The following is a 25,554-nucleotide window of genomic DNA, read 5'->3' on the forward strand; positions in this document are numbered from 1 at the left end:
ATAAGTTTGGTGAAATTTGGGGTATTGAGTTTTTCGAAAGTCCAGTGGGCATTTTTAATCTTTTTGCCATTGTGGAATTTGGAGTTTGATCAGAAGTTTCTGAGTGAGTTTACTTTTGTAGTAGAGGATTGGGTTGGTTATTATGGAGGATAAGTCTGAGAATATCCTGAAGAGCTGGTTTGGTTATGGCAAATTTCTTTAGCATATGTATGTTATTAAAGTATGTAATTTCTCCATCATAAATGAAACTCAGTTTAGCTGGGTACAAGATCCGGGGTTGAAAGTTATTTTGCTTGAGGAGATTAAACGTTGATGACCACCCTCTTCTGGCTTGAAAAGTTTCAATAGAGAGATCTGCAGTCATTCTAATGTTCTTCCCTTTGAAGGTAATAGATTTCTTTCACCTGGCTGCTTTGAGAATTTTCTCCTTCATATTAACTTTAGTGAAGTTAATTATGATATGCCTGGGGGATGTCTTATTGGGGTTGAGTCGTGCTGGGGTTCTGAAGCTATCTGCTATCTGAATTTCAGGTTCTTTAGGCATGTCTGGAAAATTCTCTTTCATAATTTCATGCAGAAGGGCCTCTGCGCCCACTGAGGCCACGTCATCTGTTTCAGGAATTCCTATGAGATGGATATTTGCCTTCTTCGAGTTATCCCAGAGCTCTCTGAGAGAGTTATCTGTTTTTGCTCTCCATTTCTCTTCCTCTTTTAGAGTTTGGGAGCGTTCAAAGGCTTTATCTTCGATGTCAGAGATCCTTTCTTCTGCTTGGTGCATTCTGTTGCTAAGGGATTCTACTGTATTTTTCATATCTTTGAGGGCTGCAAATTCTTGTTTCAGTGTGTCTAAGTCTTTGGTGGTTTTGTCTTTAAATTTGTTACATTCTTGAGACAGCTTTTGAATTTCTCCACGAATTCCTAATTCCATTTTGTTAATCTTGTTTGCCATCCAAATTCTGAATTCAATTTCTGACATCTCAGCCAGTTGTTTGTGAATGGGGTCTTCAATTACATCTGCCGTATCTTTCCTTGGCGGGGTTGATCTATTCTGATATTCATGTTACCAGAGTTTTTCCGCTGATTCCGCCCCATGATTGTTTTACTCCCTTTGATTTTCCTCTGGTGTTTTGTTGAGGACCCGTACAGTGCTCTGGCCTGAGAAACTGGGGCCCTGTTTGGTGTATAGGGTCTAAGTGGTTCTGTCTTGTTTTCAGCTTGTTTCTATGTGACCCTAGTGAAACAGTTACTCTGGGTTGAAGTCTCAGCTGTGGAGAAATACCAGCAATTAAGTCACTCCACCCACCACAGGCAACAAATGGAAAAGGAAAATCAAACCTTCCTACAACCACACACCCAGGGCACCACCTGGATAGTCCCCAGGTGAGTGACTCAGTTCAAAAGGTCCAAGTCAATTGTCTCAGTCAGCAGCTGCCTCGGGTGGGAGAGTTCAAGAGGTCCCTGGGAACTAGATCACAGGGTCTGGTGACTGCTCTAAAATGGCTTGCTCCAGTGCTGCGTGGAGTCAGGAAGAGCCACCAGTAAATACATCAGTCTGGGAAGATTGATGCCTCCTTCCCCACCTTGCAGCTCTGTCACACCCAGTCGCTGCTATCCCCACAGGGCAGTGACCCAGTCAGTTGTCTGCAGTAAGCAGATACTCCAGGGGTTTGCACCTGCCTAAGTCACAGGGTAGTCTGTGTCTGCTCGACTAGGCCGCTATTCTCTGTCTTTATCCAGCAGGGGGTGGTGTGGCCTGTCAACCTTGGGCACTTGATGGACGCTGGAGGTGTTCACTCAGTTCCAGCCCCACCCTTAGTTTATGTTACTGGGTGAAGGGAACAACCCTGTGGGAGTTTGTTTCTGACCTTGCCAGATTCCTCTGCAGAGGAGAGGCTGATTTAAGGTCCCAGTCCCTGTGCCTCAGGCCCTGTCTTTAGTCCTGCGGGTTTGTATTCACAGCACAATCAGTTGTTGGCTGTAGCCTCTTGGCCTCCTTTGTCTATAGGCTGGTGATCCCCTAAGGGCCAGGTGTGTCTTAGGCTCAGTAGAGCGGTCCTCTGGGTCAGCCCCACCCTGGGAATTTCCTGGCTCTGAGGGTGTGTTTTCTAGCCCCGTGTTCCACCCAGGTTGGTACCGTCTCAGGAAAACCCTTTACTCACGGGTCCTGTGTTTCAGTCCCAGGTCTATTCCATGGTGGTTGCCATCTGAGAAGATGCTCGGCCTCATCTGGTTGCCCAGGAAGACAGGAGGAGAGGGTATGGGTTATCTGGGGGTGGGCCTTGTTATTGCTGAAGACAGCTGTTGCTCTGCACCTCGGGGCACCACCGCTCCAGTGTAATTCCCTCTCAGCCGACCGTCATCTTCTCACTCCTTTGCTACAGAGTCAGCACTGGCCAGCTGCAGTCCAGGTCCTGTCTACACCTCTCGAGAGTTCACCCAAGAATCTGGACTCCTGGGGGGGCAGGTCTCCAGATCACGGAGTGAGAGTGGAGGGGAGTGTTAGGAGCTCAGAGTTGCAGGTCCTAACACCAAGCTTATTGAGACCAAATGAACAAATAAACAGATACAAAGGTTACCAGGCACATGGGCCCATAGATACAGAGACAGACGGAGACACATAGACATACAGGCAACAGCTACAACAACAGCAATATCAGAACAACTGCAATAAAAATAGTGATAATCATAAAATAATTGAAAGGGATAAAAAAGAGAGTAAAAAGTAGTGTTAGAAGGAATGTTAAATGAGAAGAAAGAAGAAATTAAAATTAGAAGACATAGAAATAAAAGATAGATCTATATAAAAAGTAATAATAAAAAATTATTGAAATCTCCTCTAAGAAAATGGTGAGGAAAAAACAGATTAAAACAAAACAAAACAAAAAACCCAGGAAAACCAAAAACAAAACAAAACTGAAAAAAGGAACCAACTACAAAAATATTCTTGTGTGTAGAAATATACCTATAAATATCTATATGTCTGCTGTAGGTATCAACTTTCATAGGAATATATTCATACTGTGACATACTTTCTGGACACCGGGTGGTGCTGTGAGTGGTTTCGAGACTTATACCTGATTTACAGTTTATACCGTTACCATGGTAACCACCTTCCATGGCCGATCGTCATTTTGGAGTTTCCGTAAAAGATTGTCACCTAAGAATTGTGCAACCTCGGCTGTTCTTTTCCAGACAGCACTTGCGACTGACTTTCCCACTCAGTGCAGGTGTCCACGCTTCCTAAGTCCCTCCACTCTGTTCCCAGGTTCCCCTGCAAACTGGTGACTGCAATTGGCCATAAGGGGAACGGTGCTGAGTTAGCGCTTTCGTTGGCGGGCTCCTGGCTCTATATCCTGTAGCTGGTTCCCTCGGTTTCAGCAGCCAAAGCCAGTCCACGGCTTCAGTAGCTTCGCAGCTCCAGAAGCCAAAGCCGAGTCCTAGGCTTCAAGCCAGTTCCTGTGGTTGGAGCGCTCAGGGGACTTATTCTGAGTTTTATGGATCAGAGTTTCCCTTTTGGATGGGCATCCGCCAGTTCGCCACACAGCCTGAACCGCCAGCCCCCTCCAATGGGGGGAAAAGGTGCCTGCCCTTTTGGGTAGTTCAAAATGTATGTTTCCTGGGCAGGGTCCCTTCCCTTCAATTGTCCAACAGTTTGCCCAGCTCCCCGTGGTTTTGAGTGGCTCTCCTTTCGGAAGCCTCCCTCAGTTCAGGATTAATTATTTGTCAATTGGATTTTGTCAGCATTTACAAGCTGCTGACCTCCGTAGGGGAGGGGCCTGCTGGCCGGCACAGCTGAGCAGGGAAGAATCTCTACAACAGAGTCTGTGATTTTAAATTACCCCTCATATATAGCAAACTCCAGTTCACTGGGCGTCTCCAGCTGTCTGTCCACTCCAATAATCCACACACAGGGAAGGTCCAGACGAACTTTCCTCTCACCTGGTAACTTGGGAGAGGTGGGCTACACGTCCGTCCTGTCCGCCATCATCAAGACAGTGATTTTCAGTACACTGGTGTGCTTCAGTGCACTGGTGTGAGGTGAGAGGTACTTAGGTGTGTTGAACATTTTTAAAGATTGTTAATTAAATTATTTTCATAAGAAGTTGAAAGCACAGTAAGTATATATATATATATGTGTGTGTGTTGTTGTTGTTGTTGTTGTTTTGCTCTTTTTCTTGATGAACATAGTTTATGTGTGCCGTGGAAGTTTAACTATAAGAACAAGGTTGCTGTGAGATAAAAAAAAATATTTTAAAACACCACATTAAGATGTCAAGTAAAGGAGTGCAGGAGGCAAGATGGTAGACTGAAGCCAGCTTTCCACAGAGGCTTCCATCCAGAAGGAGAGTTAAAGCACAAATTTAGCAAGTAACCTTGTAGATTAGAGGTGCGCCAAGAGAGAAGGTTGAAGAATGTACATCAACCCTGCTGAAGTGAGCTGCAATCACAAGGATATGAACAAAAGGTACAAAATCCATCACCAAGTGGACAGGAGTCTCCTCCCCCATGAGAACGGCTTGGAGTACTCCATACAAACAAATGAGCAGAATTCAAAAGTCCTCACATTGTATCCCCCGGCAGAGACCCTCTTAAAACTGGACCTACTTCCCCTACTAAGGGTGCCTTGGTGCTCTCCTACCAGGCATAAAACTGTATAAAACTGTATATATTCTCTACCTGCAATTCTGAACCCCAGCACTCCCCTCCACTCTTACTCTGAGATCTGGAAGCCAGTCCCCCAGGAGTCCAGATTCTTTGGTATTTTCTCGAGAGGTGTGGACAGGGCATGGACTGCTGCTGGTCAGTGCTGATTCTGCTGCATGGGCGTGAGGAAAGGATGGTAGGCTTAAAGGGAACCATAAAGCGAGGCACAGAGCAGCAGCCACTTTGGCAACAATAGGGCTCACCTCTGGATATTCCAGAGTCACACCCCTGTCTCTCTGGGCAACCAGAGGAGGCCGGGCATTGTCTCTGGTGGCAGCCACTGGTGGAACAGATCTGGGATGGAAACGCAGGCCCTGTGAGTAAAGGGTTTGCCTGAAGTGGTACCAGCCTGGGCAGAGTGCAGGGACTAGAATACGCATGCACAGAGCCAGCAGATTCCCAGGGCAGGGCTGACCCAGAGGACCACTTTACTGAGCCTAAGACCACCTGGCCCCCAGGGGATAATTAGCTGAGAAAAATGAGGGCAGGCAGAGGCTGGAACTGACAACTAAATGTGCTGCTGGAATACAAACGGCAGCAAAGACCAGGCAGCGGCAAAGACAGAGCCTGAGGTACAGATTCTGTGAACTCTAACAACCTTTCTTCTGCAGGGAATATAGCTGGGAAAGAAACAAATTCTGTGAAGTTGTTCTGTTCTGTCAATAACATCAATCAGGGGTGGGGTTAGAACTGAGTGAACAGCCCCAGCCTCCATTAACCATCTGAGGTTAGGCCTCACCTCCCCCTGCTGGATAGTGGCAGAGAGAAGTGGCCTGGCTGAGGAGACAGATCTTCCTGTGATTCAGGCAGGTGCAAATACCTGGAATATCTGCTCATTGGAGGCAACTGGGCCACAGCCCTGAGGGGTTATCAGTGACTGGGTGTGAAGGAGGTGAAAGGTGAAGAAGGAGGCATCAATCTTCCCAGACTAATCTATTTGCTGGGTGGGTCCTCCTGACCTCACGGAGCACCACAGTGAGTCATATTTGAGTTGTTAGCAGACCCCTGCAATCTAGTTGCCAGAGACCTTTAAAACTCTCCCACATGAGACAGGTGCTGACTGAGACAATTGATTTGGATTGCTTGAACTGACCCAATCGCCTGAGGACTATCCAAGTGGTACCCTGGGTGTGTGGTTGTGGGAAGGTTTGATTTCCCTTTTCTAATTGTTGCCCATGGGGAGTGGGGTGACTTAATTGCTGCTATTTTGAAACAGCTGAAACTTCAACCCAAAGTAACTGATTCACTAGGGTAGGACAGAGACCAGCTGAAAACAAGACAGAGCCACAAAGCCCCACCACATCAAGCGAGTCCCCAGTTTCTCATGCCATTGCAATGTACGGGTCCTTGGCAAAGCTCCAGGGGAAAAGGTACAGACACCAGTCCCAGGTTTTGTACAAAGGAATGGTTAATCACTACTCCTGGATCCCCCAAACCAACTTCTCTTAATCTACTCATCTAGTCAAATGGTGTAAAATTATCATGGTGCAGAATCAGCAGAAAAACTCCAGTAACATGAATAACCAGAGTAGATCAACCCCCCCAAGGAAAGATATGCCAGACATATCTGAAGATCCCATTCATAAAGAGATGGCCGAGATGTCAGAAATCAAATTCAGAATTTGGATTGCAAACAAGATTAATAGAAGGGAGCAAAAGTTGGAATTAGAAATTCCATGAGCAATTCAAATGTTGTCTCAAGAACTCAATGACTTTGAAGACAAAACCACCAAAGATTTTGACACACGGAGGCAAAAATTTGCAGCCCTCAAAGATCTGAAAAGTACAGTAGAAACCCTCAGTAACTGAGTGGAGCAAGCAGAAGAAAGGATTTCTGACATGGAAGACAAAGCTTTTGAATGTTCCCAAACTCTCAAAGAGGAAGAGAAATGGAAAGCAAAATGGATCATTCTCTCAGAGAGCTCTGGGATAATTCAAAGAAATCTAATATTTGTCTGTAGGAATCCCTGAAACCAATGAAGTGGCTTCAGAAGGCACAAAGGCTCTTCTCCATGAAATTATGAAAGAGAATTTTCCAGACATGCCAAGAGATACTGAAATTCAGATAGCAGACAGTTTCAGAACCTCAGCATGACTCAACACGAATAAGACATCCCCCAGGCACATCATCATTAACTTCACTAAACTTAATATGAAGGAGAAAATTCTGAAAGCAGCCAGTCATAAGAAAACCATAACCTACTTATGGTTAGAATATTAGAATGGGAAGAATACTAGAATGACTGCAGATCTCTCTGCTGAAACTTTTCAAGCTAGGAGAGGGTGGTCATCGACTTTTAATCTGCTAAAACAAAGTAACTTTCGACCCAGGATCCTGTATCCAACTCAACTAAGTTTCTTTTATGATAAAGAAATTGAATACTTTAATGACATTCACATGTTGAAGAAATTTGCCATAATGAAACCAGCTCTTCAGGATATTCTCAGACCTAGCCTCCCTAATGACCAGCATAATCCTCTACCAAAAAAGTAAACTCACTCAGAAACTTTTGATCAAATTTCAACTTCCACAGTGGCAAAAGGATTAAAATGTACACTGGATTTTGAAAAACTCGATACCCCAAATTTTACCAAGCTTATCTATATTCTTTATTAATGTGAATGGCTTAAACCATCCTCTAAGAGGCACAGATTGGCTGACTGGATACAAAAACTCAGGTCAGATATCTGATGCATACAAGAACCTCATCTTACCTTAAAAGATAACTATAGACTCAGGGTGAAGGGATAGTCATTGATATTTCAGGCAAATTGAAATAAAAAAAAAAGTAGGCATTGCAATTCTATTTGCAGATACAATAGGCTTTAACCCAACAAAAGTAAGAAAGGACAAGAATGGACACTTCATATTCATTAACGGTAATACTCAATATGATGAGATTTCAATTATTAATATTTATGCACCCATCCAGAATGTGCCTCAATTTATAAGAGAAACTCTAACAGACATGAGCAACTTGATTTCCTCCAGCTCCATGAGAGTTGGAGATATTAACACGGCTTTGGCAGTGTTGGATAGGTCCTCCAATGAGAAGCTGAGCAAAGAAATTTTAGATTTAAAACTAACCATTCAACATTTGCATTTAACAGACATGTAAATGCAAACATCCCAACAAAACTGAATACACATTCTTTTTATCAACCCAGGGAACATACTCCAAAATTGATCACATCTTAGGTCACAAGTCTAACCTAAATAAACTTAGAGAAACAGAAAATATTCCTTGCATCTTCTCAAACCACCTTAGAATAAAAGTTGAACTCAGTAATAACAGGAATCTGCATATTCATACAGAAACATGGAAGTTAATAACCTTATGCTGAATGATAGCTGGGTCATAGATGAGATTAAGAAGAAAATTACCAAATTTTTGGAACAAAATAACAATGAAGCATGAATTATCAGAACCTCTGGGATACCACAAGGCAGTCCTAAAAGGGAAATTTATAGCACTGCAAGCAATCCTCAAGAGAATGGAAGAGAGGAAGTTAACAACTTAATGGGACATCTCAAGCAACTGGAAAAGGAAGAACATTCCAACTCCAAACCCAGTAGAAGAAAAGAAATAGCCAAAATTAGAGCAGAATTAAATGAAATTGAAAACAAAAGAATTATGCCATAGAGCAATAAATCAAAAAGTTGGTTTTTTGAAAAAGTCAATAAAATAGACAAACCTTTGGCTAACTTAACCAGGAAACAAAGAGTAAAATCTCTAATTTCATAAATCAGAAATGACAAAGACGAAATAACAACAGACTCCGCATAAATTGAAAAAATTCTTAATAAATATTATAAGAATCTTTATTCTCAGAAATATGAAAATCTGAAAAAAAATGACCAACACTTAGAAGCACGCCACCTTCCAAGACTTTAGCCAGAATCAAGTGGAAATGTTGAACAGGCCTATATCATGTTCTGAAATAGCATCAACCATACAAAATCTCCCTAAAAAGAAAAGGCCAGACCAGATGGCTTCACATCAGAATTCTACAAAAACCTTTAAGCAGGAACTAGTACCTATATTACTCAACCTGTTCCAAAATATAGAAAAAGAAGAAATACTACCCAACAGGTTCTATGATGCAAACATCACCCTGAATCCCAAACCAGGAAAAGACCCAACAAGAAAATAAAATTATAGACCAATATCACTAATGAATAAAGATGCAAAAATATTCAACAAGATCCTAACAAACAGAATCCAGCAACACATCAAACAAAGTATACATCATCACCAAGTAGGTTTTAACCCGGATCTCAAGGCTGGTTCAATATATGTAAATCTATAAATATAATTCAGCACATAAACAAATTAAAAAACAAAGACCATATGATTCTCTCAATTCATGCAGGAAAAGCCTTTGACAATATCCAGCATTCCTTCATGATCACAACGCTTAAGAAAACTGGTATAGAACAGACGTTTCTTAAACTGATAGAGGCCACCTAAGGCAAACGCACAGCCAATATTGTATTGAATGGAGTTAAATTGAAATCATCTCCACTCAGATCAGGAACCAGGCAAGGTTGCCCATTGTCTCCATTGCTCTTTAACATTGTAATGAAATTTTTAGCCATCGCAATTAGGGAAGAAAAGGCAATCAAGGGTATCTACATAGGGTCAGAAGAGATCAAACTTTCACTCTTCGCAGATGATATGATCGTATATCTGGAAAACACAAGGGATTCTACTACAAAACTTTTAGAAGTGATCAAGGAATACAGCAATCTCTCAGGCTACAAAATCAACACCTATAAATCTGTAGCCTTTATATATACCAACAATAACCAAGCTGAAAAAAAAGTCAAGAACTCTATTCCTTTTACAGTAGTGCCAAAGAAGATGAAATATTTGTGAGTTTATCTAACAAAGGACGCAAAAGATTTCTATAAAGAGAACTATGAAACTCTAAGAAAAGAAATAGCTGAAAATGTTGACAAATGAAAAACATACCATGCTCATGGCTGGGAAGAATCAACATTGTTAAAATGCCCATACTACCCAAAGCAATATACAATTTTAATGTAATCCTATTAAAGCTCCACTGTCATACTTTAAAGATCTCAAAAAAATAATACTTCATTTTATATGGAATCAGAAAAAAACTCAAATAGCCAAGGCATTACTCAGAAATAAAAACAAAGCAGGAGGAATCATGCTACCAGACCTCAGACTATACTATAAATTGATAGTGATCAAAACAGTGTGGTACTGGCACAAAAACAGAGAGGTAGATGTATGGAACAGAATAGAGAACCAAGAGATAAACCCAGCTACTTACCATTATTTGATCTTTGACAAGCCAATTAAAAACAGTATCCTATGTACTCAGCTCTGCTATGAAGCTAAATTATAGCTTTCACATGAAGGCTATAACCCAACTATAGCACAAGACTATGGGGAAAGGGCCAAGGAAGGGGAAGGGAGGCGTGAGGTTTTGGTGGAGGGAGGGTAATGGGTGGAGCCACATCTACGGTGCATCTTAGAATGGGTACAGGTGAAACTTACTAAATGCAGAATACAAATGCCTACATACAGTAACTAAGAAAATGCCATGAAGGCTACGTTGACCAGTTTGATGAGAATATTTCAGATTGTGTATGAAACCCGCACATTGTACCCCTTGATTGCACTAATGTACACAGCTATGATTTAACAATAAGAAAAAATTAAAAAAAAAAAAACATTCAGTGGGGAAAAGATTCCCTATTTAACAAATGGTGTTGGGTGAACTGGCTGGCAACCAGTAGAAGACTGAAACTGGGCCCACACCTTTCACTATTAACTAAGATAGACACTCACTGGATTAAAGATTTAAACTTAAGACATGAAACTATAAAAATACTAGAAGAAATTGCAGGGAAAACTCTTGAAGAAATAGGCCTGGGAGAATATTTTATGAGGAGGACACCCAGGACAATTGAAGCAACTTCAAAAATACACTACTGGGACCTGATCAAACTAAAAATCTTCTGTACAGCCAAGAACACAGTAAGTAAAGCAAGCAGACATCCCTCAGAATGGGAGAAGATATTTGTAGGTTATGTCTCCGACAAAGGTTTAATAACCAGAATCCACAGAGAACTGAAACATATTAGCAAGAAAAGAACAAGTGATCCCATCTCAGGGTAGGCAAGGGACTTGAAGAGAAACCTCTCTGAAGAAGACTGGCACACAGCCTATAGACATGAAAAAATGCTCATCATCCTTAATTATCAGAGAAATACAAATCAAAACTACTTTGAGATGTCACCTAACTCCAGTAAAATTCGCCCATATCACAAAATCCCAAAACCAGAGATGTTGCAGTGGATGTGGAGAAAACAGAACACTTCTACACTGCTAGTGGGAATGCAATTTAATACATTCCTTTTGGGAAAATGTTTGGAGAACACTTAGAGATCTAAAAATAGACCTGCCATTCGATCCTACAATTCCTCTACTAGGTATATACCCAGAAGACCAAAAATCACATTATAACAAAGACATCTGTACCAGAATGTTTATTGCAGCCCAATTCATAATTGCTAAGTCATGGAAAAATCCCAAGTGCTCATTGATCCACGAATAGATTAATAAACTGTAGTATATGCACACCATGGAATATTATGCAGCCTTAAAGAAAGATGGGGAATTTACCTCTTTCGTGTTTACACGGATGGAGCTGGAACATATTCTTCTTAGTAAAGTATCTCAAGAATGGAAGAAAAAGTATCCAATGTACTCAGCCCTATTATGAAACTAATTTATAGCTTTCATATGCATGCTATAACCCAATTATACCCTAAGAATGTGGGGAAGTGGGAGAAGGAAGGGAGGGTACGAGGGAGGATGGGCAGAGGGAGGGTGATTCTTGGGGCCACACCTACGGTGCATTGTACACATTGACCACACCTAGGTGCATTGTACAATATGTGCATTGTACACATTTAGTAAATTTCACATTGTACATGTGAAATTTACTAAATGTAGAATGTAAATGTCTCAACTCAGTAACTAAGAAAATATGATCATCTTTATTATTTCATTGTTAAATTATAAAAAAAGACATTTATTCAAATTATGTAATATACAATTAAAAAAAATAACTAAGAAAATGCCAGGAAGGCTATGTTAACCAGTATGATGGAAACATGTCAAATGGTATATAAAAGCAGTGTATGGTGCCCCATGATTGTATTAATGTGCACAGCTATGATTTAAAAATAAAATTTAAAAATATATATGTCAAGTAAAAGAGGCAACCTGATAGCCAGGAAAGGGCAAAGAATATCCTACCAGAAATCTGGGGAGAGACTAGATTCCATCATCTGCCCCTGCTTTTCCGCAGATCTTCTTCAAGTTATCTTGATTTCTACATCATGTTCCTGTGAACTGGAAAATTCTCACAGCATTGGAAGGTAGCCGCACTCTCCTGTCTGGATGTGAATGGTGGTTGAAGTGCTTATAAAAGGATTTCTTATTTTAAAAAACGCTAGAGATGCAAGTAACAATGTCACTCAAATAAGGACCCAATCATTATAAATATCTACAATCATTTAAAAAGAAATACTTTTCCAAGTTTCATAAAACAGGGATAAATCAATGGAGTCCACCAAATAAATAACTATAAACCATGTTTCCCAGTACTCTGAAAATATCATTTCTTCCTGTCACACACTGACCTAAATTCAGACTTAGCCAAATGACTAAGAGCCTCACTAGTCATTGGCAGTCATTTCATTTACCTCTCAGAATGTAACAGACAACACATTGAATCTTAGTAATGGGCCTGTGAGTGACAAAGTTAACTCCCCAAAGATTACAAACAGTAAATTTCTTGTGTAAACTTAAAAACAATCTAAACCCAAATTATGGTTTGTAGAAAAATATAGTTTTGGTAAAGCTTTATAAAAATAAAACCAAGGCAATGAAAATGACCTGATTGGGGGCGGAGGCAAGATGGCTGACTGAAGCCTGCTTTCCACAGAGGCTTCTGTCCAGAAGGAGTGTTAAAGGACAGACGTTTAGCAAGTAAGCTGAATGTTTAGAGCTGAGCCAAGAGAGAAAGTTGAGAATATACATCAACCCTGCTGAGGCAAGCTATGACCCCAAGGATACAAAAAACAGGTACAAAATCCATCACCAAATGGATGGGAGTCCCCTTTCCCATGCAAACGGCTTGCAGTATACTTTCTACAAACAAGCGAGCAGAATTCAAACATCCTCCCATTTTATCCCACAGGAGAGACCCTCTAAAAACCTGACCTCTTTCCCCTACTAGGGTGCCATGGCACTCTCCTACCAGGCATAAAACTGTTATATTCTCTACCTGAAATTCTGAACCCCCAGCACTCCCCTCCACTCTCACCCCGAGGTCTGGAAGCTTGTCCACCCCATGGAGTCCAGATTCTTGGGCATTTTCTTGAGAGGTGTGGACAGGGTGTGGGCTGTTGCACGTCTGTGCTGATTCTGTGGCATGGGGGTAAGGAGAAAACAGGGAGCTGAAGGACCCATACAGAAAAGGGAGAGGCCATGCCCCTCTGGCACAGAGCAGCAGCAGCAACAGTGAGAACAATAGGACTCACACTCCTGGGAATATTTTTGGAAGGACATTCCCTGTATCTCTGTGCAACCAGAGAAAACTGAGCATCTTCTCTGGTGGCAGACACTGGTAGAATATATTGGGATGATAATGCAGGCCCCATGAGCAAAGGGTATGCCTAAGGCAGTACCAGCCTGGGTGGAGCGCAGCAAGCAGAAAATTGAAGACACATGCACAGAGACAGCATACTCCTAGGGTGGAGCAGAGCCAGAGGACTGCTTTAGTGAGCCTAAGATGCACCCAGCCCTCAAGGGATCATAGCTGAGACAAAGACAGGCAGGCTGAGGCTGGAACTCAGAGCCAAATGTGAGCTGTAACTGCACCTGCCCCAACACAAACTGCAGAGGAAATAAAAACACTAATTCCAGGCAGTGGCACAGACCAGGGCTGAGTCACAGTTTCTGTGAACTCAAACAGCATCTGGTCCACAGGGGAATATAGCCAGGACAGAATCACAAATTATGCATAAATATAAGTGTCACCAATATTAATCAGGGGTGGGGCTGGAACTGAGTAAACTGCCCCAGCTTCCATTAACCACCCAAGCTTGTCAGGCCTCAGATTCCCCTGCTGGATGGTGGCAGAGTGCGGAGGCCTGGCTGAGGAGACATAAGATATCTCTGTGATTCAGGCAGGCTCAAACTCCTGGAGCATCTGCTCATTGGAGGGAACTGGGTCATAGCCCTGTAAGATTACCTCTGGGTGTGACAGAGGTGCCAGGTGAGGAAGGAGGCATCAACCTTCCCAGACTAATTCATTTGTTGGGGGGATCCTTCTGACTCCACGGAGCACCAGAATGAGTCATACTCGAGCTGCCAGCAGACTCCTGCTATCTTGTTGCTAGAGACCTTTTCAATTCCCTCACTTGAGACCGGGCGCTGACTGGGACAATTGATTTGGATCTCTCAGACTGGAACGATCACCCAAGGACTATGCAAAATGGTACCCTGGATGTGTGGTTGTGGGAAAGTTTCATTTTCCTTTTCCAGTTTTTGCCCGTGGTGGAGGTGGGGTGACATAATTGCTGGTATTTCTCCACAGCTGAGACTTCAACCCAGAGTAACTAATTCACTAGGGTAGGACAGAGACCAGCTGAAAACAAGACAGAGCCACTTATCCCCACCACACCAAGTAAGTCCCCAATGTCTCAGGCATAGCACTGTACAGGTCCTTTGCAAAACTCCAGGGGAAAAGGTACAGACACCAGTCACAGCTCTTGGGTAAAGGGCTGATTAATCACTACTCCAGGAGCCCCCCAACCCAACTTCACCTTATCTGTTCATCTAGCCAAATGGTGTGAAATAATCATGGGGCGGAATCAGTGGGAAAACTCTGGTAACATGAATACCAAGAGTAGATCAACTCCCCCAAGGAAAGATATGGCGGACACAAATGAAGAGCCCATTCATAGACAAATGGCTGAGATGTCAGAAATCGAATTCAGAATCTGGATTGCAAATAAGATTAATAGAATACAAGTAAAGTTGGAATTAGAAATTCAAGGAGCAATTCAAACATTGTCTCAAGAAATCAATGAATTCAAAGACAAAATCACCAAAGATTTTGACACATTGCAACAAGAATTTGCAGCCCTTAAACCTCTGAGAAATACAGTAGAATCTCTCAGTAACAGAAAGGAGCAAGCAGAAAAAAGAGTTTATGACATTGAAGACAAAGCTTTTGAATGCTCCCAAGTGCTCAAAGATGAAGAGAAATAGAGAGCAAAAATGGATCATTTTCTTAGAGAGCTTTGGGATAATTTGAAGAAAACTAATATTCGCCTTACAGGAATTCCTTGAGGCAACAAAGTTGCTTCGCAAAGCACAGAAGCCCTTCTTCATGAGATTATGAGGGAGAACTTTCCAGACAGGCCAAGAGATTCTGAAATTCAGATAGCAGACACTTTCAGAACCCCAGCACGACTCAACCTGAATAAGACAACCCGCAGACACATCATAATTAACTTCACTAAAGTTAATATGAAGGAGAAAATTCTGAAAGCAGCCACATGTAAGAAAAGCATAACCTACAAAGGATAGAATATTAGAATGACAACAAATCTCTCTACAGAAAACTTTCAAGCTGGAAGAGGGTGTTCATCGACTTTTAATCTAAAACAAAATAACTTTCAAACCAGGATCCTGTATCCAGCTAAACTAAGTTCCATTTCTGATGGAGAAACTAAATACTTTACTGACATTCACATGTTGAAGATATTTGCCATAACTAAACCAGTTCTCCAGGTTATTCTCAGACCTATCCTCCATAATGACCAGCCCAAACCTCTACCACAAAAAACTCACTCAGAAACTTTTGATCAAATTCCAACTTCCACAGTGGCAAAAGGATTAAAAATGTCCACTGGATTTTCAAAAAACTCGATATCTAAAATTCTATAAGGCTTATCAATATTCTCAATGAATGTAAATGGCTTAAATTGTTCTCTAAACAGGCACAGGTTGGCTGACTGAATACAAAAAAGTCAGACCAGATATCTGCTGCATACAAGAATCTCATCTTACCTTAAAAGATAAATATAGACTCAGGGTGAAGGGATGGTCATTTGTATTTCAGGCAAATGGAAATCAGAAAAAAAGCAGGTGTTGTAACTTTATTCACAGATACAATAGGCTTTAAACCAACAATAGTAATGATAGATAAGAATGGTCACTTTATATTTGTTAAGGGCAACACTCAATATGATGAGATTTCAAATATTAACATTTATGCACCCAACAAGAATGCACCTCAATTTATTAGAGAGACTCTAACAGATATGAGCAACTTGATATCTTCCAGCTCCATAATAGTCAGAGATTTTAACATTTCTTTGGCAGTGTTGGATAGATCCTCCAATAAGAAGCTGAGCAAAGAAATTTTAGATTTAAACTTAACCATTCAACATTTGGATTTAACAGACATCTACAGAACATTTCATCCTAACAAAACTGAATACACATTCTTCTCATCAGCCCACAGAACATACACCAAAATTGATCACATCTTAGATCACAAGTCTAACCTCAGCAAATTTAAAAGAATAGAAATTATTCTTTGCATCTTCTTGGACCATCATGGAATAAAAATTGAACTCAGTAACAACAGTAATCTGCATACGCATACAAAAACATGGAAGCTAAATAACCTTATGCTGAATGACAGCTGGGTCATAGATGAGATTAAGAAGGAAATCACTAAATTTTTGGCACAAAATGATAATGAAGACATGGATCAGAACCTTTGGGATACCGCAAATGCAGTCCAATGAGGGAAATTTATAGCACTGCAAATTAAGAGAATGGAAATAGAGGACATTAACAACTTAATGGGACATCTCAAACAACTGGAAAAGGAAGAACATTCCAATCCCAAACCCAGCAGAAGAAAAGAAATAACCAAAATTAGAGCAGAATTAAATGAAATTGAAAACAAAAGAATTATATAACAGATCAATAAATTAAAAAGTTGGTTTTTGGAAAGGTCAAGGAAATAGATAAACCTTTGGCTAACCTAACCAGGAAAAAAAGAGTAAAATCTCTAATTTCATCTATCAGAAATCGTAATGATGAAATAACAACAGACTCCATGGAAATTCAAAAAATCCTTAATGAATATTACAAGAAACTTTATTCTCAGAAATATGAAAATCTGAAGGAAAATGACCAAGCATGCCACCTTCCAAAACTTTAGCCAGAATCAAGTGGAAATGTTGAACAGGACTATATCATGTTCTGAAATAGCATCAACTATATAAAATCTCCCTAAAAAGAAAAGCCTGGGACCAGATGGCTTCACATCAGAATTCTACCAAACCTTTAAAGAGGAACTAGTACCTATATTACTCAATCTTTTCCAAGATATAGAAAAAGTAGGAATACTACCCAACACATTCTATGAAGCAATCATCACCTTGATTCCCAAACCAGGAAAAGACCCAGCAAGAAAAGGAAATTATAGACCTGCATTAATAATGAATATTGATGCAAAAATATTCAGCAAGATCCTAAGAAACAGAATCCAGCAACACATCAAACAAATTATACACCATGACCAAGTGGGTTTTATCCCAGGGTCTCAAGGCTGGTTCAATATAGGTAAATCTATAAATATAATTCAGCACATAAACAAATTAAAAAAAAAGACCATATGATTCTCTCAATTGATACAGAAAAAGCCTTTGATAATATCCAGCATCCATTCATGATCAGAACACTTAAGAAAAGAGGTATAGAAAGGACATTTCTTAAACTGATAGAGGCCACCTACAGCAAACCCACAGCCAATATCATACTTAATGGAGTTAAATTGAAATCATTTCCACTCAGACTGGGAACCAGGCAAGGTCGCCCATTGTCTCCACTGCATTAGGCAAGAAAAGGCGATCAAGGGTATCCACATAAGGTCAGAAGAGATCAAACTTTTATTCTTTGCAGATGATATGATTATATCTGGAAAACACCAGGGATTCTACTACAAAACTCTTTAAAGTGATCAAGGTATATAGAAGCATCTCAGGTTATAAATTCAACACTCATAAATCTGTAGCCTTTGTATATACCAACAATAGTCAAGCTGAAAAAACAGTCAAGGACTCTATTCCATTCACAGTAGTGCCAAAGAAGATGAAATATTTGGGAATTTATCTAATGAAAGACGTGAAAGATCTCTATAAAGAGAACTATGAATCTCTAAGAAAAGAAATAGCTGAAGATGTTAACAAATGGAAAGACATACCATGCTCATGTCTGGGAAGAATCAACATTGTTAAAATGTCCATACTACCCAAAGCAATATACAATTTTAATGCAATCACTATTAAAGCTCCCCTGTCATACTTTAAAGATCTTGAAAAAAATAATACTTCATTTTTTATGGAATCAGAAAAAAACCTCGACAAGACATTACTCAGAAATAAAAACAAACCAGGAGGAATCACGCTACCAGATCTCAGACTATAATCAATAGTGATCAAAACAGCCTGGTACTGGCACAAAAACAGAGAGGTAGCTGTATGGAACAGAATAGAGAACCAAGAGATGAATCCAGCTACTTACCATTGTTCGATCTTTGACAAGCCAATTAAAAACATTTAGTGGGGAAAATATTCCCTATTCAACAAATGGTGCCGGGTGAACTGGCTGGCAACCTGTAGAAGACTGAAACTGGACCCACACCTCTGACCATTAACTAAGATAGACTCTCACTGGATTAAAGATTTAAACTTAAGACATGAAACTATAAAAATACTAGAAGAAAGTGCAGGGAAAACTCTTGAAGAAATAGGCCTGGGAGAATATTTAATGAGGAGGACACCCAGGACAATTGAAGCAGCATCAAAAATACATTACTGGGACATGATCAAACTAAAAAGCTTCTGCACAGCCAAGAACACAGTAAGTAAAGCAAGCAGACAGCCCTCAGAATGGGAGAAGATATTTGTAGGTTATGTCTCCGACAAAGGTTTAATAACCAGAATCCACCAGAACTCAAACATATTAGCAAGAAAAGAACAAGTGATCCCATCTCAAGGTGGGCAGGGGACTTAAAGAGAAATTTCTCTGAAGAAGACAGGCGCATGGCCTACAGACACATGAAAAAATGCTCATCATCCTTAATCATCAGAGAAATGCACATCAAAACTACTTTGAGATATCATCTAACTCCATTAAGATTAGCCCACATCACAAAATCTTAAAATCAGAAACATTGGCTTGGATGTAGAGAAAAGGGAACACTTCTACACTGCTGGTGGGAATGCGAACTAATATGTTTCTTTTGAAAAGATGTTTGGAGAACACTTAGAGATCTAAAAATAGACCTGCCATTTGATCCTACAATTCCTCTACTAGGTATATATCCAGAAGACCAAAAATCACATTATTACAAAGATATATGTACCAGAATGTTTATTGCAGCCCAATTCATAATTTCTAAGTCATGGAAGAAACCCAAGTGACTCATGAATGGATCAATAATTTGTGGTATATGTACACCATGGAATATTATGCAGTCTTAAAGAAAAATGAAGACTTTACCTCTAACATGTTTACATGGGTGGAGCTGGAACATATTGTTCTTAGCAAAGTATTTCAAGAATGGAAGAAAAAGTATCCAATGTACTCAGTCTTACTGAAACCAATTTATAGCTTTCTTATGAAAGCTATAGCCCAATTATAGCTCAAGAAGAAAGGGAAATGGGAGGGGAGGGGAGGTGGAAGGATGTGTTGAGGGAGGGTAATTGGTGGGACCACACCTACGGTGCATCTTACAAGGGTACATGTGAAATTTACTAAGTGTAAAATATAAATGTCTTAACACAATAACTAAGAAAATGCCGTGAAGGCTATGTTAACCAGGTTGATGAAATATATAAAACCAGCACATTGTACCCCATGATTGCATTAATGTGCACAGCTATGATTTAAGAAAGGAAGAGAGAGAGAGAGAGAGAGAGAGAGAGAGAGAGAGAGAGAGAGAGAGAGAGAGAAAGAAAGAAAGAAAGAAAGAAAGAAAGAAAGAAAGAAAGAAAGAAAGAAAGAAAGAAAGAAAGAAAGAAAGAAAGAAAGAAAGAAAGAAAGAAAGAAAAGAAAGAAAATGATGTGATTCAGGATGACAGTTACCTGGGGAGGGGAAGGATGGAGACAGGGCAGGGGAGAACTACATAGGGAAGTATATGTAATTGTCTATGCTCTGAGTGTCATTAGGGTATTTGTTTCATAGGTTTTTGTTATATCATTTCTATTTGGTTTATCAGTTAATAAGAGATGGCCTTACAGGAACCAATGACAGCAAGATGTCATTAATCAAGGTATATTATTAACATTATTAATTAATTCTGGCTCTCTGAAGTAGAGAAGGAAGGGAGAGAGGAAGGGGAGGAAAATTCAGTGGAATATACATTGAGGGAAAATTTATTAACAATGGCCTTGCCTCATAGCACATCCTTCATATACAGAAGTGTGCATGTGTGCACATGCATGTGCAAAATCATATACACAGCTACACGGCTGTTACTCTAGTTGTCTATGAGTCAATGAGGTGCTTACATTTATTAGTCTATTCCCAGAAAAGTGTGGTCCCCATGAATTCTGTCTGGTACCCTTTTGGTTCTGGCAGCAGGGTGCCTTGGGTGTGTTGTGGGGCTTGGAATAGAGAAGTGAGCTGCGGGAGGGCCAACTACTTTGCAAGAGGGTGAGGGTCAAGCTCTGTCTCCTCCAGGATGTTCTAGGGAAGAGACTGACTAAGTGGACTCCCTCTCCAACCCAGTTCTCCTTATCAGCAGTACTAAACATTTACCTGGGTCACAGGGTTTCTAGAAAATAGAAATACACCCACTTGTCCTATAACTATGTCCTCCTAGGGATTGGCTATCCAGGGTCTGAAGAGGGAGCATAGGTCTGAGGAGGTATAACACATCTAGACAGGCTATGATAGCAGCACATTGTGAAATTCTTTTTAATGATGTGGTCCTTAGACTTTCCCAGCTGTCTGGCCATCACTTTCAGAGGTCAGGACCGGGGTGGGGGTGCAGGGTATAGCCCAGGCCACTGTCCTTGGCAACATGAGAAATAGCCATACATTCCCTATCTCATCAGCCACCTCTCAACCTCTGCTCCTACATGACCACAAACATGAGACCGGAGAAGGAAGGATCCAAGCCCCAGCCAGGCTCCCACAGGATGAGAAGAAACAGCCACAGCCTGCTGAGACTCTTGGTCTTTTACTCAGCATGGAGCATCCCAGATCTGCTCACTGTCAGGAGCAATGGGTCTGGCTGTCTCTGCAGATCTGTCCAACCTGAAGTAAGGAGGAAGCAAAGGCATCCCTGGAGTTTTGAGACTATGTCCTCTTTCACCAAAAATTGCAAATAATTCTCCACCATGTGACAGTTTCATGTGTCAACTTGGCTAGACCATGATACTCAGCTATTTTGCTAAATACTAGCCTAGATGTTGCTTTGAAGTGACTTTTAGGATGACATCCATATTTAAATCAGTAGACTTTGAGTAAAGCAGATCACCCTCCATAATGTATCTGGGCCTCATATAATCAGGTGGGGAATTTAAGAGGAAAAAACAGAAGTTCCTCCAAAGAAGAGGCCATTCTGTCTCCAGACTGCCTTCAGACTTGAGCCACAACATCATCTCTTTCTTGGGTCTCCAGTCTGCCAGCCTCCCCTGCAGATTTTGGACTTGACAGGCCCCCCCAATTCCTTAAAATAAATCAAGGGGTGAGGTGATACACACACACACACACACACGCCCCTTATTGATTCAGTTTCTCTGAAGAACACTAACGCATCCCTACAAACCCAACCCTCTGTGCCACACATTTGCCCTGGAAGAGCCCTGAGAAACTTTTGAGCAAAGCTCTGTGGGCGCTGCTCAGGCAAAGGTGCCTTCTCTGGAGCAAGCTGAGACCTTTGTCAGCTGTTCCCAACCCTGGTGTTTCTCAGACATAGCTGTCAATGCCTCCGTGTGGAAAATTCCTGTTGAAACACTATAATGACACCCTTTAGAATCACAGCATGTTATCCTCCAAGAAAGCACCTTCTGTGTGAAAATTCTGATCCAAGTAAAGGAATTGAAACTTCTCCCAAAGTGGCATAGTCCTGTGGTAAAGTCTACTAGTTGCCCAACAGAATCCTTTCTTTCAAGAGGTGGGGCTGTGATGAGATGCCCTCACTGCCCCATTACTGCCTGTCGGAGATCAGAGCTTTGCTCCTGGGACTCTGAGGAGGAAAGCGGGGACAGAGCCTGGACAGCTATTAGAAGAGAACCCACCTTTGGCGATCAATGAAAATTACTCACGAAATACCTCGCATAGTATCTGCTGGGCAATATTACGTGCTGGGGCGCAGTAGTGACCAAGGCAGACATGGCCCGTGCTCTCACGTTCCGCTAGCACTTCACAGCAGCTGACAGCGCCTGGCACACAGTAGGAGTTCAAAATAATTCTGAGGAATACAATAGGCTCTGTCTTTTCCACTGAAAAGCCCCCCTCCTCAGTAGTCCCTGCAGCTCCTTCCCCCAGGGTTTTCAGGAGGAACACAAAGTTTTGCTCGATGGCTCTGCGTAGTAGGGCTGCCGGAGGTCGCAGTTAAGTGCAGGAGGGGGCTTTGGGGTGTCACGCTCGGGGTGTTCAGGGAAGCCTAGAGAGTTTTGGAACTGAAGAGAATCACTGGAATTTTAGCGGAGAGGTTCTTGTTGGATTCCTCTGAGCAGGCACCAGGATTAGGTGCCTTGACTGGGTCAACTTACTAGTGATCACCGCCTACTGTGTGCCCTCCGAGGAACTTCACAGGCAGGCGCTAGACACCCGGCCTGGATTCCCTACCAGCCAGTTCAGGGCTGGCTCCTCTGGCTCTGCTCCTGCCCTGAGGGTGCCCTGCTTCACCATCCCCAAAGTCTCCCTCCCCAGGGCTGAGAACAAGTCCTAGTGGTGGAGAAACAATTGGCTTTGGGCTTGGAGCAGTTTAGGGTACAGTGGCAGTTGGTCTCATCCAGCTAAACCTGGAGGATCCAGTGAGGCAGGAAGCTTGACCTCCAACCTGAGGACGTGTACTTGCTTGTTATGAGGATGGAACATAGTCTTTGCCTGTTTGAAGTTGGACCTGATCCTCCCACCACCGCCTTTAGGACTCTTCAGGGCCTGACCTCCAACCCTCTGGACCTCATCTGCCACAGACTCCTAGCAGACTCAGGGCCATGCCTTGCCATCCCCTCGGCAAAAAAGGCTCTTCTCCCAGCAACTAAGGTGCCTGCTTCCTTCATCACCCAAGTTCCTGCTCAGATTTCACACACCGCACCCCTCTGCCCTCAAAACCTTGTCTCAAATACTACCAGCCCCAGCCACTCTATCCTCTTGTCCTGACTTATGTTCTTCAAAGGGCCAAAGTAGAATTTTCAAAGGTTAAAAACATGACTCTTATTTAAAAATAGAAGAAACACATGTGAAAGATTTGCTACCTCATTAATGAAGGAACTAGTGAGCTTACTTAATGCTGACTCCGTAGGCATTTGGGGAACTGGGTACTTATAGACATTTAAAAGAAAACTTCCCAGGTTATAGAAGTGCTTAGTGTCCTACAGGTTAATAAAACCATAAACTTTTGGATTATCTGTTCTGTGGGTAAAAATCTCTACCATGTAATGTCCCAGTCTCTGAACTCTGATCAAATAGTAAATAGGTAAATCAAATATCCTGGAGAATTAAATAATCTTTGGGTGTTCCTGTTAAACAGAGTTCTCCTGTGACATTGAAAGGACATACTATATACTCTTTTGTCATTGTTATTCTGGGTGGTTTTTCTCAACTGTAGCATTCGCCACTGTCTGAGATTGTCTTGTATATTTTATAGTCAGTATCAAGCCACTGAAACAAAGTCTCCACAAAGGAATAACCACTGTAGCCCCAGATTCTACTTCAGTTCCTGGTGCAAAGTAAGTGTTTAATAAATATTTTTTGAATAAAAATATGTAAGATATTATATAATCAAAATTTACATAATCAAAAGACAAAAAGTGGAATAGTAGTTACCAGGGCCTAGGAGGAGGAGGAAATGGGGAGTTATTGTTTAGTGGGCACTGAGTTTCAGGTGGGGATGATGGAAAAGTTCTGGAGTTGGATGATGGTGATGGTTGCACAACAATGTGAATGTATTTAATGCTGCTGAATTGTATACTCAAAAATGGTTAAAATAGTAAATTTTATGTTACGTATGTTGTACCACAAAAGAATTGTATGATTAGAATAGCAGCCTCTTGTGAAGGATTTGTTCTATGCCAGACTATGCTCTAAGTACTGTGTGTATATTAAATCCTGTACTCCTCATAAAAAAAAAAAAATCCATTCTTTCATTTAAGGTAATGTATTTGGAGCTGGGCAAATAAGTGCCCAACCACACTATATTTTCCATCCTCCCTCGCAGTTAGAAGTGGCCATAGAACTCCGTTGTCACCAGTGTAATGAGTGGGTCAGCACCTTAAAACCAGGTCCCACCTCTTCCATCCTCTTTTCTCCCCTGTAAGCCAGAGCACAGCTGCAACCATGACCATGTGTTAACCCTAAAGATAAAAGCAACTCCCAAGAGAGTGGCCTCAAAACACCAGCATCAACACCACTTTAGAACTTGTTAGAAATGCAAATTTTCAGTCACTAGATCAGATCTACTGAATCAGAAACTCGGAAGGCAGAGCCCAGCAATCTGTGTTTATAAGACCTCTGGGTATTGCTGATGCTCACTCAAGTTTGAGAGTGCTCCCCTGGAGGATGGCAAAAATAAAATGGAAGGAACCTGGTTCCCTGAATGACTGACTGGAGCAGAGTCACCAGGTGACCTGGAATTCAGATGGTTATAAGTGAGAAATAGACTTCCATCTAGCTTGAATTTTGTGTTTTATTTATTTGCAAAAGTTTTTACTATTTTTGCAAGTTGGTATGAGGGAATTTTTTTGTTAAAGCAACTTACCTTTTCAACCTAACTATACTAACCTTTAAAAATGAGTGAAAGGCAAACTATGAGGTAGTGGTCTCTCCTTCCAGAGTTTGCTACACCAGAGATTCCCAGAAGGGGTGTTCACACAGATGTCTTGCAAATTGATGGTGGGATCACAATCTGCTCAGCTGAATGGAGCCTGTCTGGCCAGAAACCACAGGCCACTACTGCCATGGCTGTCTTCTCCATTTACCCCAACCTGCTGTACAAGTATTATCATTTTTTATATGTTCCCTGGGGAGGTCTCTTGCAGCTCATGATTTTCAATATTTTGCCTCTTGCTCTTCCTCTCCCCTTGTTTTCTGATTTCTTAGTCCACAGCTCTGGACAAACCTGAGTCCTTTGCTCTAGTGCTTGATTTGGACACCTTTCTCCAGGTTGGCTGAGTTAATGTTTGAACTCCATGCACCTGAGCTGGTGCTCCTAGATTTTCCCTTCTGCTCCAGTTTCCCTAAAAAGACCATGATGTACCTTCAGCTTTAAGGCAGTGCTTGAGGATAGTCATAAGATTTCTTCTCGCCTAGGTTTCTTGACCTGAGTCCTTCACAGAGACAAGGCTGTTTGGAGCAGGCAATAATCAGTGCAACTCTGGCTTAGGGGTATTTAATGGACCACTTTATGCCTCTAGCAAGAAAAGCTCTAGACCAGAGCTGTTGCCAGAGCTGAAGAAGGTGGCTCTAGAGCCCTTGTTCTTTTCCTTTGCTCCCATGCCTGATTGTACCGGTTAGCATTAAGTTCAGTTGAGA

At 41.4% G+C, this 25,554-nt stretch overlaps 1 protein-coding gene across 1 annotated transcript in view; it reads right to left on the reverse strand.

Annotated features, from left to right (window-relative positions):
• MINDY4 (MINDY lysine 48 deubiquitinase 4) overlaps positions 1–25,554 on the reverse strand; it is a 255,695-nt gene that overhangs the window by 136,339 nt on the left and 93,802 nt on the right. Inside the window, exon 3 of the mRNA XM_053608563.1 lies at positions 22,129–22,238. The gene's annotated coding sequence lies outside the window, so the exon portion shown is untranslated. The remainder of the gene's footprint in view (positions 1–22,128; positions 22,239–25,554) is intronic.

This window comes from Nycticebus coucang, chromosome 11 (genome assembly GCF_027406575.1).
Source record: "Nycticebus coucang isolate mNycCou1 chromosome 11, mNycCou1.pri, whole genome shotgun sequence".
Taxonomy (NCBI): Eukaryota; Metazoa; Chordata; class Mammalia; order Primates; family Lorisidae; genus Nycticebus; species Nycticebus coucang.